General features: G+C 44.9%; 1 non-coding gene and 1 pseudogene across 1 annotated transcript; both read right to left on the reverse strand.

The window, feature by feature from the left end:
- Positions 1 to 267: 267 nt before the first annotated feature.
- The window catches only part of LOC136505397 (4-hydroxy-7-methoxy-3-oxo-3,4-dihydro-2H-1,4-benzoxazin-2-yl glucoside beta-D-glucosidase 2, chloroplastic-like), a 31,515-nt pseudogene continuing 15,131 nt past the window's right edge, over positions 268 to 16,651 (reverse strand).
- Positions 11,433 to 11,528, reverse strand: LOC136506293 (small nucleolar RNA R64/Z200 family). The gene has a single exon (XR_010771508.1). It is a non-coding gene; the product is annotated as a small nucleolar RNA R64/Z200 family (small nucleolar RNA).

A 16,651-nucleotide genomic window follows, 5' to 3' on the forward strand; every position in this document is an offset into this window, starting at 1 on the left:
CCGTATTCGAAACCAAATCCATTTAGAGGGGTTGAGATCTGTCCGTATCTGAGTCCGGATATCCAACATCCGATACCTTATCCGTATCCGAATACTCAAATCACATATTTATGATGTCGATATCCAATCGTATCCTATCCGACATAGTTGACACTATCCGTATTCGAATCCGAATCCGGACGGAAATATGAAAACAAATGTAATATCGGTGATATCCGTCCGTATCCGATCCGTTTTCATCCCTAGTGCCACCATACTGTACGTGTTCTAATTAATTAAGCTAGCCGGCGTAAGGATCTTGTTATTTTGAACCTTCTTGGCAGCTCCATATTGAACTCCTGCAACCACCTGGCTGATCGCTTCATGGTGCGCTCGCAGCCATTCTGACGATCGACGTAGACGATGCCAAAACGTTCAGTGTAGCCGCTGGACCATTCAAAGTTGTCCAGCAGAGACCATGCGAAGTAGCCGCGCACGTCTGCTCCCAAGCTGCACGCACGTAGGAACGAACAACGGATGCAACCGTGCATGCATTTGGGTATATATGTACGAATGTGGAAAAGTAGAGGTAGGTAGGTTGATATATACATAGGCATTGTTTAGATTGAGGTTAGCAATCAGTATTTGACACTGTAGCACTTTCGTTTGTATTTGACAATTATTGTCCAATCATGGCCTAACTAGGCTCAAAAGATTCGTCTCGTAATTTACAATCAAGCTGTGTAATTAGTTATTTTTTTATCTATATTTAATACTCCATACATGTGTCCAAAGATTTGATGTGATGAAGAGAAAGTGAAAAAACTTGCAATCTAAACAAGGCCATACTCTATTGATTGTTTAGGAACTGAGAGGTGGCGCTGGATGAAATCTAGCCTCGTGTGGTCTTCCAACGCAACTGCTTTGGGTACATCGCCCTTGTCAATGTCCCCCATCCCTGCAAAATCAAATTTTATTAACTCCGTCTCCATGAGAAGACAAGTGCATGCACCTCTCACAAATGATTAATTTATCACCATTATGTTCATCAGCGCCTCATTCCATCGTGGGTATAATCTTCCCAAGTCGCCTCAGTCAGCTAAAATGTTTTAATTAAGGGACTGACTACACATCTCATGGAAGATTTTGCTGTTTGTTATCTTCCACATTTTCAACAGATCAGTAGTTGACGCGTCACATGATACAACTAAACAAATTAAAAAAGCAGCACATGTACTGTCACATGACACAAAATCCGAAAGATTTTTATAGTTGTTATCTTCTGGAAGATTTTTACGGCTGTTATCTTCCAGAAAATAATAAACTGCCCCATGACAGCCGAATGACAACACATATCCAGCATACATACAGCACAGGTACACCACCTGACGGACAAGAAAGAAAGAAAACCAGCGTCCAAGACAGACCACATTCACACCAACGTAGATGACGGTGGCGACGGCTTGGGCGTAGAAGACAAGAGTAAGCCGATGAAGACCAAAGGTAAAGGACATCAACATCAGAAGAAAAACAAGACGCAGAGGTAATCCATGAAACTAGTCCACCCCCAAGCACCTGCATCTAATTTTTTTTAATAGATTTGCATTTACTTTTGCTAGGAAATACTAATAACACAAAAACATAACAACTCTCCAAAAACAGGCATCAAGATGTGCAGGTTCGCTGGATCCAAATGTGTCACCAAAGCTTGATATGGTTGCGCTGTAGTTGTAACATCAGTCTTTTTGAAATATACCAATCTCTTCTAATAAAATTGTAACAGCTTTTGTTATCAACAACAACAAAGCATTTAAGTCCCAAACAAGTTGGATAGGCTAGAGTTGAAACCTAGCAGAAACAATCAAGGTTCAGGCACGTGAACAAATGTTTTCCAAGCACTCCTATCTAAGGCTAAGTCTTTAGGTATATTCCATCCTTTCAAGTTTCTTTTTATTGTCTCTACCCAAGTCAACTTCGATCTTCCTCTGCCTCTCTTCATGTTACTATCCTGGCTTAGGATTCCACTACGCATCGGTGCCTCTGGAGGTCTCCGTTGGACATGTCCAAACCATCTCAACCGGTTTTAGACAAGCTTTTCTTCAATTGGTGCTACCCCTAATCTATCACGTATATCATCGTTCCAAACTTGATCCCTTCTTGTATGACCGCAAATCCAACGCAACATACGCATTTCCGCGACACTTATCTGTTGAATATGTCATCTTTTCGTAGGCCAACATTCTGCACCATACAACATAGCAGGTATAATCGCCGTCCTATAAAACTTACCTTTTAGCTTCTGTGGTACCATTTTGTCACATAGGACACCAGATGTTTGGCACCACTTCATCCACACTGCTTTGATTCTATGGCTAACATCTTCATCAATATCCCCGTCTCTCTGTAGCATTGATCCTAAATATCGAAAGGTATCCTTCCAAGGCACTACTTGACCTTCCAAACTAATATCTTCCTCCTCCCGAGTAGTAGTGCCGAAGTCGCATCTTATATACTCAGTTTTAGTTCTACTGAGTCTAAAACCTTTGGACTCCAAAGTCTTCCGCCGTAACTCCAGTTTCTGATTCACTCATGTCCGGCTTTTATCAACTAGCACTACATCATCCGCGAAAAGCATACACCAAGTGATGTCCCCTTATATGTCCCTTGTGACCTCATCCATCACTAAGGCAAACAGATAAGGGCTCAAAGTTGACCCTTGATGTAGTCCTATCCTAATCGGGAAGTCATCCATGTCTTCATCACTTGTTCGAACACTAGTCACAACATTGTTGTACATGTTAATGAGCCCGACGTACTTCGTTGGGATTTTATGTTTGTCCAAAGCCCACCACATAACATTTATTGGTATTTTATCATAAGCCTTCTCCAAGTCAATAAAAACCATGTGTTGGTCATTCTTCTTCTTCTCCCTATATCGCTCCATAACTTGTCTTATTAAGAAAATGGCTTCCATGGTTGACCTTCCGGGCATGAAACCAAATTAGTTCATAGAGACCCGCGTTATTGCTCTCAAGCGATGCTTGATAACTCTCTCCCATAGCTTCTTAGTATGGCTCATCAACTTAATTCCCCAGTAATTAGTACAACTTTGAATATCCCCTTTATTCTTTTAGATCGGTACCAATATACTTCTCCTCCACTCGTCAGGCATCTTGTTCGATCGAAAAATATGGTTGAACAGCTTGGTTAGCCATACTATAGCTATGTCCCCGAAGCATCTCCACACCTCGATTGGGATACCATCCGGTCCCATCGTCTTATCTCCTTTCATCCTTTTCAACGCCTCTCTGACCTCAGATTATTGGATTCTCCGCACAAAGCGCCTATTGGTGTCATCAAAAGAGTCATCCATAACTCAATGCGCACTTCAAATCTTCATCATGCATAGGGGGCTCGATGGTTTCTGTGGCTCCACTATCAGGGGTGAACGGCGTTCCACCCCCGCCTCCTCCGCATGATGATCCTGGCCATGGTAGGCGACGTCGCCGGCAGTGCGAACCTGATCCACCGGAGTCCTCAGCTCATGATTCCGGTGCCTCCATGGATGGTGCTACACGGGTCCCTGTGCATCGGCGGCTGGGCCCAGTCTGCGTTGAGCCGGTTGATGGCTCGCTTCGCTTTGTGCCCGAGGCGATGCAGGCGCCTTCAATTCTCTCGCCCGCCTCATTTCTGCTGGCTGTAATTGATGATATGGCGGCCCTGGTCATTATGCCATGGTTTGGCGAAGAGGCAGTGATCCCAGGCATGCCGGGATTTTAGATGTGGATGTCGGGTGCGGCACAGATCAGTGGGGATGACTACGTGGAGTTCGGCTCTTGGGTTGTGGGCTCTGTCTCGGCCCAAGTACCTGAAAGGATATCTTTCAGTCTCATGCATTCAGGCCCAGAATCACCTCTGGTTGCTGATGGCCAATTGGAGCAGTCCGATCTCCTGGCTTCTCCATCGCCGGACATCATCCCTATTGATGCCCCGGTCCTGGCAGCTCTGCGCTCCTCGCCGATGGTCACCCCCACTGGAGTTTCTTTGGAACCCAACGTTCCCTCCGTTATCAAGACTTATTCCAGGCGACGAATGCGTGTTGCTGAAGGGGACGACGTGGATGTGGCTCCGCTCCCTGATCTTCGACGGAACGTGGTAGCCGAGGCCGAGGAGGTGGACGTTGATGGCGTGGCCGTGTCTCCGCACGAGACCCCTCAGGAGCTTGGGTGCGTTGATGGCGTGGTCATGTCTCCATCTATTTCTACACGTTTGATTCCTGTCACCATGGTTCCTCCTATCACCTTGGTGGACGATAATGTGCAGTCCTCTTCTTTTGCCTCACAACAGCCACGTCCTGCAGGTGTGGAAGGCGAGGCCCCATTTCACTTACTGAACTTCCTCTCGTTCAGTCAGGCGTTGTAGCGAGGCCTGTGTCTCCGCCCGTCAGGGAAGCTCTTTAAGTTCCTGTTGGTGGCGTTTAGGGGGGCGTGTTAGTCTCCGATGCTGCGGTTCCCTACTCCACCTTGTTTTCAAGGTGGTTAAACTAGTGGACGCTATCCTGCCGCCCCCCCAGTTCCTAAGAGAAGGAAGAAGATCCTGCCATCCAACTTTGTGCCAAGACAGAGCTGCCGTGTTGCTAATCTTCCTCCAACAACAGCTGATCATAGTGCGGCAGTATCAGTTTGCCGTCAATTAGGCTTTGCTGATGGTGAAGAAAGGGTTTCTATTGTCGCCATGGAACACTACGCCACCTTGTTTGACCAACCTCTATCCAGGGAACATCTGAAGGCATTGGCTGCCCTGTTCGGGTGGGATGCACCTCTTGGCGATGAAGTGCGGGCTGCAGATGACATTCTTGTTGTTTGATTTCCTGTAGTTGGTCGATCCAATCTTGTTATCTATGGATTCTTCTAGTATTTTAATTTGGAATGTTCGTGGACTCAATGACAAAAGCCACCGGGATATGGTTCACCAAGTAGTGCAGTCTTGTCAGCCGATGATAGTATGTTTGCAAGAGACCAAATTATCTCATATTTCCCAGCGTGATGTGTTATCTATTTTGGGGCAGAACTATAGTTCCTTCGTCGCTCTGCCAGCTCAAGGAACAAGAGGAGGGATTCTGGTAGCTTGGCGGGATGGATCATCCAATGTTGAACACTATCGAGTGCATAGGCATTCAGTTTCGGTCTTATTCCAGGATCATGGACAGCATCCATAGTGGTTCTCTGGAATTTATGGTCCTCATGAAAATGCAGAGAAACCTGCTTTCCTGGATGAGTTGCGTGAAGTTAGGAGTTTTTGTGTTGGACCTTGGATGCTTGCTGGGGATTTTAATATGGCTTACAGTTCGGAAGATAAAAACAACGATAATATCAATAGGGCACTAATGGGAAGATTTCATCGCTTTGTGAATGAGATGGAACTGAAAGAGATACCTCTGTTGGGTCGTCGTTATACTTGGTCAAATGAAAGAGCCTCCCCCACTCTTGTCAAGTTGGATAGAGTGTTGTGTACTACAGATTGGGAAGACTTATACCCTAACTGTATATTACAAAGCCATGCGACTGAAATGTCTGATCACTGTCCTCTTGTCCATGGTCTTAAAGTTGGTGTCAAGGGTAGGAGGTGTTTTCATTTTGAAAGTTTCTGGACACGCCTTCCTAGATTCCTTGACATGGTAAAGAGTTCTTGGGATGAACCAGTTCAGACATCTTGCCCTCTGGAATGTTTCTCCATCAAGCTGAAGCGATTAACTCGTGCTTTGCAATCCTAGGGTGCAAAAAGAGTTGGACACATAAAAACTCAACTTGCTCTAGCTCATGAAGTGTTGCATAGGCTGGAAGTGGCCCAAGATAGGAGGACTCTATCCATTGGAGAGGACTGGCTGCGAAAGGAATTGAAGCGACTTTGCCTGAAGTTAGCGTCTTTAGAACGAACTGTTGCTAGACTTCGTTCTCGGGTCAGGTATCTAAATGAGGGTGATGCTAATACATCCTTCTTCCACAAGCAGGCTGCTTTTCGGAAGAGAAAAAATTTTATCTCCAAAATCATAGATGGTGATCGGACTGTCACTTCCTAGGAGGATAAACATAGGATATTGTATGATTTTTATGATAATCTGATAGGTTCAGCCCCGATCCGAACTGCGTCCTTAGACCTGCAATTCTTTCATCGGAATTCTATGGATTTGTCAGCTCTTGATAATCCAATCATGGAGGAAGAAGTTTGGGAAACTATCAAGTCTATGCCATCAGATAGAGCCCTAGGTCCAGATGGGTATACTGGCAGATTTTACAAGGCATGTTGGCAGGTAATTAGAGCAGATCTCATGGCGGCAATTATCACGGTTCAGCAAGGTCAAGCAAGGAGGCTTGGACTGTTAAATGCAGCTTATATTACTCTGATTCAGAAGAAGAATGATGCGGTGGCTGCGAAAGATTTTCGCCCCATTAGCCTAGTGCACAGCTTCGGTAAACTTTTAACTAAGATTCTTGCTAATTGGCTGGCCCCCTTATTGGACTCGTTAGTCTCTTCTAATCAAAGTGCATTTGTACGGGGAAGATGCATTCATGATAACTTCATTCTAGTATAGCAAACAGTTAAGGTGCTACATCGACAAAAGGTGCCTAGCCTCTTTCTTAAATTGGATATCTCCAAAGCTTTTGATTCGGTGTTGTGGCCGTTTCTCTTAGAAGTGCTGCAACATTTGGGTTTTGGAAATTCTTGGCGTAATTTGGTGGCCAATCTGTTATCCTCTTCATCAACTCAAATCTTGTTGAATGGAGAACCAGGAGATCTAATACATCATCAGCGAGGTCTTCGACAAGGGGACCCTTTATCCCCCATGCTCTTTATTTTAGTGATGGATGTGCTGAACAGTTTATTTGTAAAGGCAGCAAGTGAGGGGCTATTGCAGCTGCTATCCCCAAGGGTGGTTGGACAAAGACTTTCTCTGTATGCTGATGATGTTGCCATATTTATTAAGCCAATCGAAGAGGAGTTGCTGGTCACTAGAGATATTCTCAAGGTATTTGGTGATGCTTTAGGGTTGCATACCAATATTCAAAAAAGTAACATCATCCCCATCGATTGTGCAGGAGAGTCCTTGACAGCTATTCATGATATTCTGCCATGTACTATCTCGGTGTTCCCATGCAAGTATTTGGGCTTACAACTGTCAAACAAAAAGTTTCTTAAGAGGGACCTTATGCCATGGATTGAGAAAATAGCTGATAAACTCCCGTGCTAGAAGGCAGCTCTCATGAACAGGGCTGGTCGTGCCACATTAGTCCGGTGTGTTCTTTCTGCCATGCCTATTCATTTGTTAATTGCCATCAGCGTCCCAAAACGGTTCATCAAGGCAGTAGACAAAATCAGAAGGGGCTTCTTATGGCAAGGAAAGGATAAGGCTAATGGAGGTTATTGTCTAGTGGCTTGGGAGAAGGTCATGAGACCATTGGATCTTGGTGGCTTGGGCATACCCAACTTGGAGGTGATGGCCTGGGCTTTACAAATTAGGTGGCAATGGTTTAAAAAGACTAAAGCTGATCGTCCATGGTCTGATCTAGAACTGCCTTCGCACTCTAACTCGCTAGCCCTTTTTGCCATTGCAGTCATGACTGAGGTTGGGAATGGTCAGAATACTCTTTTCTGGACTGATCGGTGGCTTCACGGGTGTTCGATTGAAAACCTTGCGCCATCTGTATATGCTTGTGTTTCTCATAGAATTCACAATAGCCGGACTGTGGCTGCAGCTCTCACCAATGTGCAATGGCCAAGTGATATTCAAGGAGGCCTTTCCTAGACTGGTATTAGAGAATTCTTGCAGCTATGGGATTGTCTCTTGGGATTTATCTTAACTGACCAAGAGGATCGTCACACATGGAGGCTAGATTCAAGTGGTTGCTACTTTTCCAAATCTGCCTATAAAGCATTTTTTCTGTGGTGCTGTGACCTTTGAACCTTGGCATCGGTTATGGAAGTCCTAGGCCCCAAGCAATTGCAAAATGTTTCTGTGGTTGGCAATCCGTAATAGATGTTGGACAGCAGACATGCTCGCTAAGAGGGGCCTCTCATCCGGATAAATGCCCCCTATGCGATCAAGAAGATGACAATACAACATCTGTTAACATCTTGTGTGGTGGCAAGACAAGTTTGGTTTAGATTATTTTCTATTTTGAACCTAGCAGTTTGTGTCCCCCACCATAACGAACTAAGCTTTGCTGATTGGTGGCGCAAGACTATTAACAGAGTTAACAAGGAGCACAGGAAAGGAGTGAATTCTCTAATTATTCTTGGGGCCTGGATTATTTGGAAACATAGAAATGCATGTGTTTTTGAGGGGGCCTCACCTTCGATTAACTTGATTTGGAGTGAGCTGAAGAATGAGCACAGCCTTTGGTGTTTGGCTGGTGCGAAAAAGCTAGAAGGGCTAGGTTTGTTTAGACTAGGTCCTTCTAGTTAAGGTCATGTCGGGTTTGTTTTTATGGGTCTTATTCTTGTGTATGTGTAATCGCCTCATTCATATTTGGTCCCCGTATGAGTGAGGATCCTATTGGGGACCCCCCTTTTCATTCTCTATAATACAATGAAACGCAGTTCTCCTACGTTTTCAAAAAAAAGAGTCATCCAACTGAAAGGTTGTGTCTGTATTCTCACCATTGAACAATTTGTCAAAATACTCTTGCCATCGATGTCGGATCTCATCCTCCACCAAGAGATGCTCCCTTTCATCCTTAATGCACTTAACTTGGTTGAAGTCCCTTATCTTTCTCTCACGAACCCTAGCCATCCTATAAATATCCTTCTCTCCTTCCTTTGTACTCAAATGTTGGTAAAGATCCTCGTACGCTCTACCCTTTGCCACACTTATAGCTCGCCTTGCAGTCTTCTTTGCCACCTTGTACTTCTCTATGTTATCCACACTCCTGTCATGGTACAAGCGTCTATAATATTCTTTCTTCTCCTTAATAGCCCTTTGGACTTCCTCGTTCCACCACCAAGTATCTTTAGCCTCGCCTCCGCTTCCTTTGGTTACTCCACACACCTCTAAGGCCACCTTCTAAATGTTGGTTGCCATCTTCTCCCACATATTGTTTATGTCCTCTTCTTCCTTCCAAGAGCCCTCTTTGATAACCCTTTCGCTGAATACCTCTGACGTCTCTCCTTTCACTTTCCACCACTTTGTTCTTTCAATCTTAGCTTGTTTATCCCTACGGGCACGCACCTAAAAATAAAAGTTTGCTACCAAAAGCTTATGTTGAGAAACAACACACTGCCTTGGTATCACCTTGCAACCCAAGCATGCTCGTTTGTCCTTTCTTCTTACGAGGTCAAAGTCAATCTAGCTAGAGTGTTGTCCGCTACTGAAGGTTACTAGATGAGATTCTCTTTCTAAAGAAAGTGTTGGCTATCATCAGGTCAAAAGCTATCGCGAAGTCCAGAACTTCCTCCCCTCCTGATTCCTACTACCATACCCAAACCTCCATGGACTGCTTCGAAACCTGCGCTTGTAGTACCTACATGCCCATTAAGATCTCCTCCTATAAAAAACTTCTCACTACTAAGTACAGCTCTAATCAGGCCATCTAAGTCTTTCCAGAACTGTCTCTTAGCACTCTCGTCGAGGCCTACTTGGGGGGCATACGCACTAATTACGTTCAAGACCATATCACCAACGACAAACTTGACTAAGATAATCCTATCTCCTTACCTTCTCACTCCTACCACACCATTCTTGAGGCTCTTATCAATCAAAACTCTTACTCCATTTCTATTCGCGACTGTCCCTGTGTACCAAAGCTTGAAACCTGTATTGTCCACCTCCTTCGCCTTCTGACCCTTCCATTTAGTCTCTTGAACGCATAATATATTTACATGAAACTATTTAGAGTAGTCATTCTAAACTATTGCATGAGTACATGACACTGCTGACATACCCCCGTTATGGCCTCATCACTGCAAGAACTCGTTACTGAACTTCCTTCTTACTTTGTATGGGACTCACCATATTGTGTTCCTAAAAATATAATAAAGTGTGTCACTGTGACGTTTATCCTATATTGAGAAGATTTGGACTGGAATATCAAAGGTGTAGTCTCCAATATATAACAGGCTTGGGAATGTTCAGTGGCTCTAACCGTATCTACCCAGCAACTTCTCCAGTGCTAACATTCTCCACCACCAGCAGGCATCTCGCGGCAGGACTATTTCAAGGTGAACAGAATTTAGAACAAAAAAAATCAGGAGATATCAGATATGCAGGACTATTTCAAGGTGAACAGAATTTAGAACACATAATAAGAGTTTCCTATGCACACATAATCAGATATTATTGTCACTTACAATTTAGACTTATCAGTGGAAATCAGAGGCTAATCTTCCTTAGAAATGACATGATAAACTGAATTGAAACACCTGAACTAACATCAAATACTCACTCAGGTTCTGTAGTGAATCTGTTTCAGTGTCACATACCTGAAAAAAAACATGAAGTTCAAGTTTAAAATAAAAAGAAAGCTACTGATACTTTAACAAATGATAAGTGTCATTTTAAAACTAGAAATGACCCACTATGTATGCATCAGGGTGTTAATGTATCTCTATGATTATTTGTACATATTTGAAATAGAGGTAACTCTGTATATAAGCAATCTTCTTCCAGTTTCACAGAGCAGAACACATATTAATTAAGTACAATTACTTTTCCAACAATATTAGATCTAGGAATTAGGAAATTTGCAAAAAAATAATAATAATAGTAAGCTTAAATGAGTAGAGATATCGGCGTGGTCAGGGCTTCAAATGTGTTGTAGCACTTTCTTCTTTGGAAAACTGCGTATAAGATACAACAATTTATATGGACCAACAGAATTAGATTTTCAAAACATAACACAGGGATCAAGGTTAACAAATGTACTGAATTTCAAATACCATACAGGTACAAGTGATAAATTATTTTTGAAACAATTATGAGAAAGAACTTCTAATACAACTTATATATACTCATGGAACATTTTTGTAGGAAGAAAATCGACAAACAAACACCAATGAACTGCTAATGTATTTAGAGGAGCTAGTGCAACGGTCATAGTCTGGTTTAGCGTATTCACGATTAGCCTTAGGACCATATATCACTGCAAGCTGCATAGTGAGATTTCGCGTCATTCTTCTGTCTGTGTAACTAACTACTCCCTTTTGTTACCCTACACATAGAGCTTTTGGGTCTAGGAATTACAATAGGACACTGCTGTGCAATTCAAGCTTACAGTGTAATCTGGAATGGAAGTCAGTGTGCGCGGCCATGCAAGACATAACAAAACAGTTTAGAAGTTCAACCCAATTTTCGTTTGTTTAATACTATAGCTACAAATATTCAAATTCAGTGCGAATACTATATTATTACACTAAAGACACCCAGAAAATAGTTCAGATTATTTTTGCGAGCAAGATCGCCTTTGCTCAGTAGTATGAAAGATCTTCTCATGGATGCCAGAAGCATCTCCGAACTCTGACATGCTAAGTTAATTCATAATTCATCACCGCAATTCGAAATGAGGTAAACATTCAAAGAGAAACACTTATCAACTCAAAGGGCAAGTACTTCTGCTTAGGATCAGAAGGAAAATAGAGATGGTTGTCAGTAACTGAAAAATCAAGAACACGGACCAATCTTCTCTTCATCACATCCAACGTTCCTCTAGGACACCATTACCAAAACAACATTTGCTCCTAGCAGCCATGAGTCCTAAATGAGTAAATGTACAACAAAAACTGAGAAACTGGATCACAGAAAACAAACAGAAAATCACAGAGAACACTGAAATACTGATATCTGAAACCTCAAAGGGAAAACTGAAAAACTCAAGCTCAAACTGTAAACTAACAAAACTGAAATCTGAATCACTGAACCTTGAAGGAAAAACTGAATAACTGAACCTCAAACTCTAAACTAACATAAACTGAATAAGTGGGGCCCATCAAAGGGGAACAACAACGAAAACCTATAAAGACTGATGAGCAAGGAGGGTCATATATTTTATTGTGCAGGCATACAGTACGAACAACGAAGCAAGGACAACACTAATTAGCACGAATAATAATTCTAATTAACTGTGACCTCACAGAAGGAGCAGGCATAAACAAAGACATACATGCAGTAGAAGGAAAGGAACCATGGACCTGATGCGTGATAAACAAATGAGCATGAAGCACACCGAGCAGACCATCAAAAAGGACCGTGAGCGACTGAGCACGTAATAGCAGAACATGAACCTGTAGCCCCCTAGGAAACCAGGGCAACATGTTTAAAACATCAAGAGCTGCCATGTCTATAAATATATATTTATAGAACTAGCTAATATATGAGACTATCCTATATTGTAAAATATGGTGTCTGTACAGCGCTAGTAGCAGCAGAGGTGGTACAGTACAGATCAAACAAACGTGAACCGGCCGGGTTGAAGGATCAGCTGAGAGAATAATTAGAAGCTAAGAACAGGAACAGGAAGTAAACATGGTGCGACACTATGAGCTGAGAGAAGCGCCTCCTGGAACTGGAAGGAATGACAGGTCACAACAACCACCAAATAATGTAGCTGATTACAAAAAGTAACGAATTTGTAAACAGGACAATAGGAAGAGACAGTAAACAGGCATGGCAATGCAGTTGAAAAAAAATGTGGTAGACCTGGATAGGAGGCCGAATCAGAGCACATAAATCCCATCCCACATAACATAGTAATAACGAACCAAAAATGAAGGGAAGCATGGCCTCAGAAGCCGCTACACCGCAGGCAACTAATACGCAGAAGAGACACAGCCCAATCCCATTAAAAGGTAGACATTGACTAAAGCACACATGGAAGCAGATGAAATTGTCGCCATAATAGATATACTGTAACACAAAGCAACGAACAAAGGCACGTAACAGACCAAACATCACCTAAAACACAAAAAAAAAACAGTGTTGAAGCCCACATGCATGAGGTCAATGATATATCAAAACAAGACGCTAACAGCCAAGCAAACTCTTTGCCACTAACAAACAAGCAGGCAGGAACAAATCTTTCTCAAACCAAACAAACAATCACCATGCACTGAAACTGAATACAGGCAATATAATAGTAATGAAGTAGATTTTCTGAAAACTGAACTAACTAAACAAAATTCAGAAAACTCTGAATATTGCTGAAACACAGGTGCAAGCACAAAATTAAATATTCAGGAATAAAAATTGAAACAATAAAATTATGAAATCAAAAACACTGAACCTTGAAGGGAAAACTGAAACACTAAACATCAAACTCTAAACCCAGTGCGCCGACTGACTCGGAGATTCTTTCTGAAGCACATTCCACACAATCACAATGTCCGTCGACACTCAACGGCATATGGAAGACCTCACCTACAACAACGAACCGCATCACACACGACAAACCCCCATTTCAACTCAATTAGCACAAAGCCCATCAGAATCGACTCCACTTGGGAATTGTGGGGGTATTAACCCCTATACCCTTACGGCTAGGCTTGGGCCGGCCCGGATCAGAGGGTCCGGTCCACCAAAAGACGACGCGCGGCTCGGCCAACCTGTTCGGAGTCCCGTGCAAGGAGTCAAGACAGATTTGGTGATCAAGCAAGATCTTGGTCAGTTAGAATAGGAAACCTTATCCGGCCACCTATGGCAATTGTAACTGGCTAGGATTAGTTTTCAGATCTGTAACCCTGCCCCCCGGACTATATAAGGCGGGCAGGGGACCCCTCTAAAAAACATCTCTCATTGACATACAACAATACAATCAGACGCAGGACGTAGGTATTACGCCTTCTTGGCGGCCGAACCTGGATAAAACCTCATGTCTGTCTTGCGTCACCGTCTTGTTTGTGGCTTGCGCATCTGTCTGCCGACAATCTACTACCTTGGGCATACCCCTAGATAGACTGCCGACCATATTTCGTCGACAGTGGCGCGCTAGGTAGGGGGTGTGCGTACTGCTCTCCAAGCGAACAAGATGGTCATCATCCTCGGCTCCATGGCTACACTGAACGGCCTCACATTCACCGTCGGTCAGATCACCTAGACCACCGGCTCCGACGACTTCATCGCCATGACCACGGAGGAGACGCGGATTCAATCTGCGTCGACCGCTGCTTCACCTGCATCGGCTACGGCTCCGACCACGGTGGATACGGCTCCGACCATGGTGGATACGGCTCCGACCACGGTGGATCTGACTCCGACCACGATACATCTGGCTCCGACCACGCCTGCATCATCTTCAGCCACGCCGACAACCCGTCGTCCGCTTCCCCGCTACGAAGGGAAGCAGATCGACAACACCGACCTGCTCGACTCCATGATCGGGTCGACACCAAACTCGCTGAAACCCTAGCTCTGGTAAGTTCAATTCAAAGTCAACCTAATGAGCAGGTAACCGCTCCCCACAACAGATCTACCCGACCAGCTCGGGCCAGTCATCCTGCAAGACTCGGTACAGATCTCGTGGTCATATCTACTCCTGAAGGGCGCTCCGCTCGTCGCCGGCCAGCCTCCGCGACGGGTTTCCAGCTCTCCGAGTACGAAGCCTCGACGGAGAACTACCAGGCCTAGCCCTACGGCCTATGAAACGCTGCCTCCAACTACGCGTATAATATACAACGCCGCTCGGATCTGTGTTTTATACATCAACCTCGGCCGAAGCCACGCAACTTCATCAACATGATCCGGATTGAGGATTATCAAGAAGGATCCGTCGACACAGTCCAAGAGGGTGACTCCAGCTCCTCGTCTGGCATCACATCTAATGCCTCCGTCCACACTGAGCTCCAGCATCACGACGATGAAGGCGTCGAATACGATCTGGATATACCAGACCACGCCTTGGGGTTCCCACAATTCTCGTCTTTCCCACCAAGGCGAGGGGATTTGATCAATGTTGTCAGTAATGACAAACCACCAGCAGTCGACGAAACAGAACAAGAAAGGATTGCACGCGAAGCACGCAATATTGACCGGTTTAATCGCCGACAAATCAAAGCTGAAGTAGAAGAGGAGGCACGACGCATAAGGGTCCAGCCACGCGACCTCAACAATGCCTTCGACAGGGTGGGGGACAAACAGGTCTTTAGGACTCCAAGTGCCAACGTAGCCGTTGCTATGGCGACAATGCAACGGCTACCCAATACCCCGCAAACCCAGACAGTTCGCGATGAAATACAAGCTTATCTGACGGCTGCTATGGCCCAGACCGCAGAGATTGTAAATCAAGCCCGGGCTCCATCCGTCTCAGTCGAGTCAAGCCACAGCCGCTAGTACTCAAGTCGCTCACAGCCACCCAACCAATGTGGCTCGCGCAATAACGACCCATCAGACAACCATCAAGGCAAAAACGGTGGCCATGATGGTGGTCGGGATGACAACTGCCGTCGGGAGGACAACCGTCGCGACGTCCAAGACGACAACCTCCGAGACAACCACGATAATCGCCGCGATAACCACGGTCGCAGGGCTAATCTAGATGGCAACCGAGATCGCCACGATGGCAATAACGATCTCCGCCATTACCTCGGAGGACGTGATCTGCGTGATCGCATCAACCAGAGAGCCAACGATCGTGCATCCCACGAAAGCTATCGCCGTATGGAATATGATACCGCCCACGGCCCATCGGGTTTGAAGCAGTTTACTCCGCACCTTCGTCAAGTCATATGGCCCAAGAACTTCAAGCTCGAAAAACTTTAGAAGTACGACGATAAGGAGAACCCCGAATTATGGGTCATGCTCTACGAAACTACGTGCAAATTAGCCATGGCTAACGAGCACGTCATGTCTAACTACTTCCCAGTTGCTGTTGGCCATGTAGGTCACCAATGGCTAGTCAGCTTGTCGGCGAACTACTTTGATTCTTAGCAAGAGCTCAAGCAAGCCTTCATCAACAACTTCATTGCTACTTGCGAGCAACCCAGCAACAAATATGATCTGTAGCGGATCCGAGATCGGAAGGATGAGCCACTGCGAGAGTACGTCCGGCGTTTCTCGGAGATGCGCATCAAGGTCCCGTCAATCTCCGACAATGAGGCAATCGAGGCTTTCATCATTGGCCTACGCTTCCATGATGCCTTAAGGGATAAGCTCCTCCGCAAGAGACCTGAATCAGCTACAGCGCTCCTGGCCACTACTAAGAAATATGTGGACGCCGACGACACTAAAAAGATAATTATCGAAGAAGCAGCAAGGGTTCCACGCTCCGACCACCCCCACACCGCGATGACTACCGTGGTAACCGTGGTCGGAACGACAATTTTGACCGCCGCAACCAGTGCAATGACTCTCGCGATCACCGCGACCAACGTAATCAGCGGCGTAACCACCGTGATGATTACAGGGGCAAGCGTGCTCAGGAAGACGACGGCGAGGTCAACACCGTTAAAAAAGGTGGCGGGCATCGTAACTATGAAGAAGACTACGCTAAAGCATTGAAAGGGCCCTACCAGCTCCATCCCAAGTCAAACCACACCATGGAGAATTGTCGCGTTCTCAAGTCTATCTACACACATCAACAGGCTCCGGATACATCCGATAAGCCTAACGACACAGGGGAACAGCGCAACGAGGACAACGACGATGAAGACGCAGATCCCCGTCACAAGTACGTTAAGCCAACCGATCGCG

Source organism: Miscanthus floridulus, chromosome 14 (assembly GCF_019320115.1).
Source record: "Miscanthus floridulus cultivar M001 chromosome 14, ASM1932011v1, whole genome shotgun sequence".
Lineage (NCBI taxonomy): Eukaryota > Viridiplantae > Streptophyta > Magnoliopsida > Poales > Poaceae > Miscanthus > Miscanthus floridulus.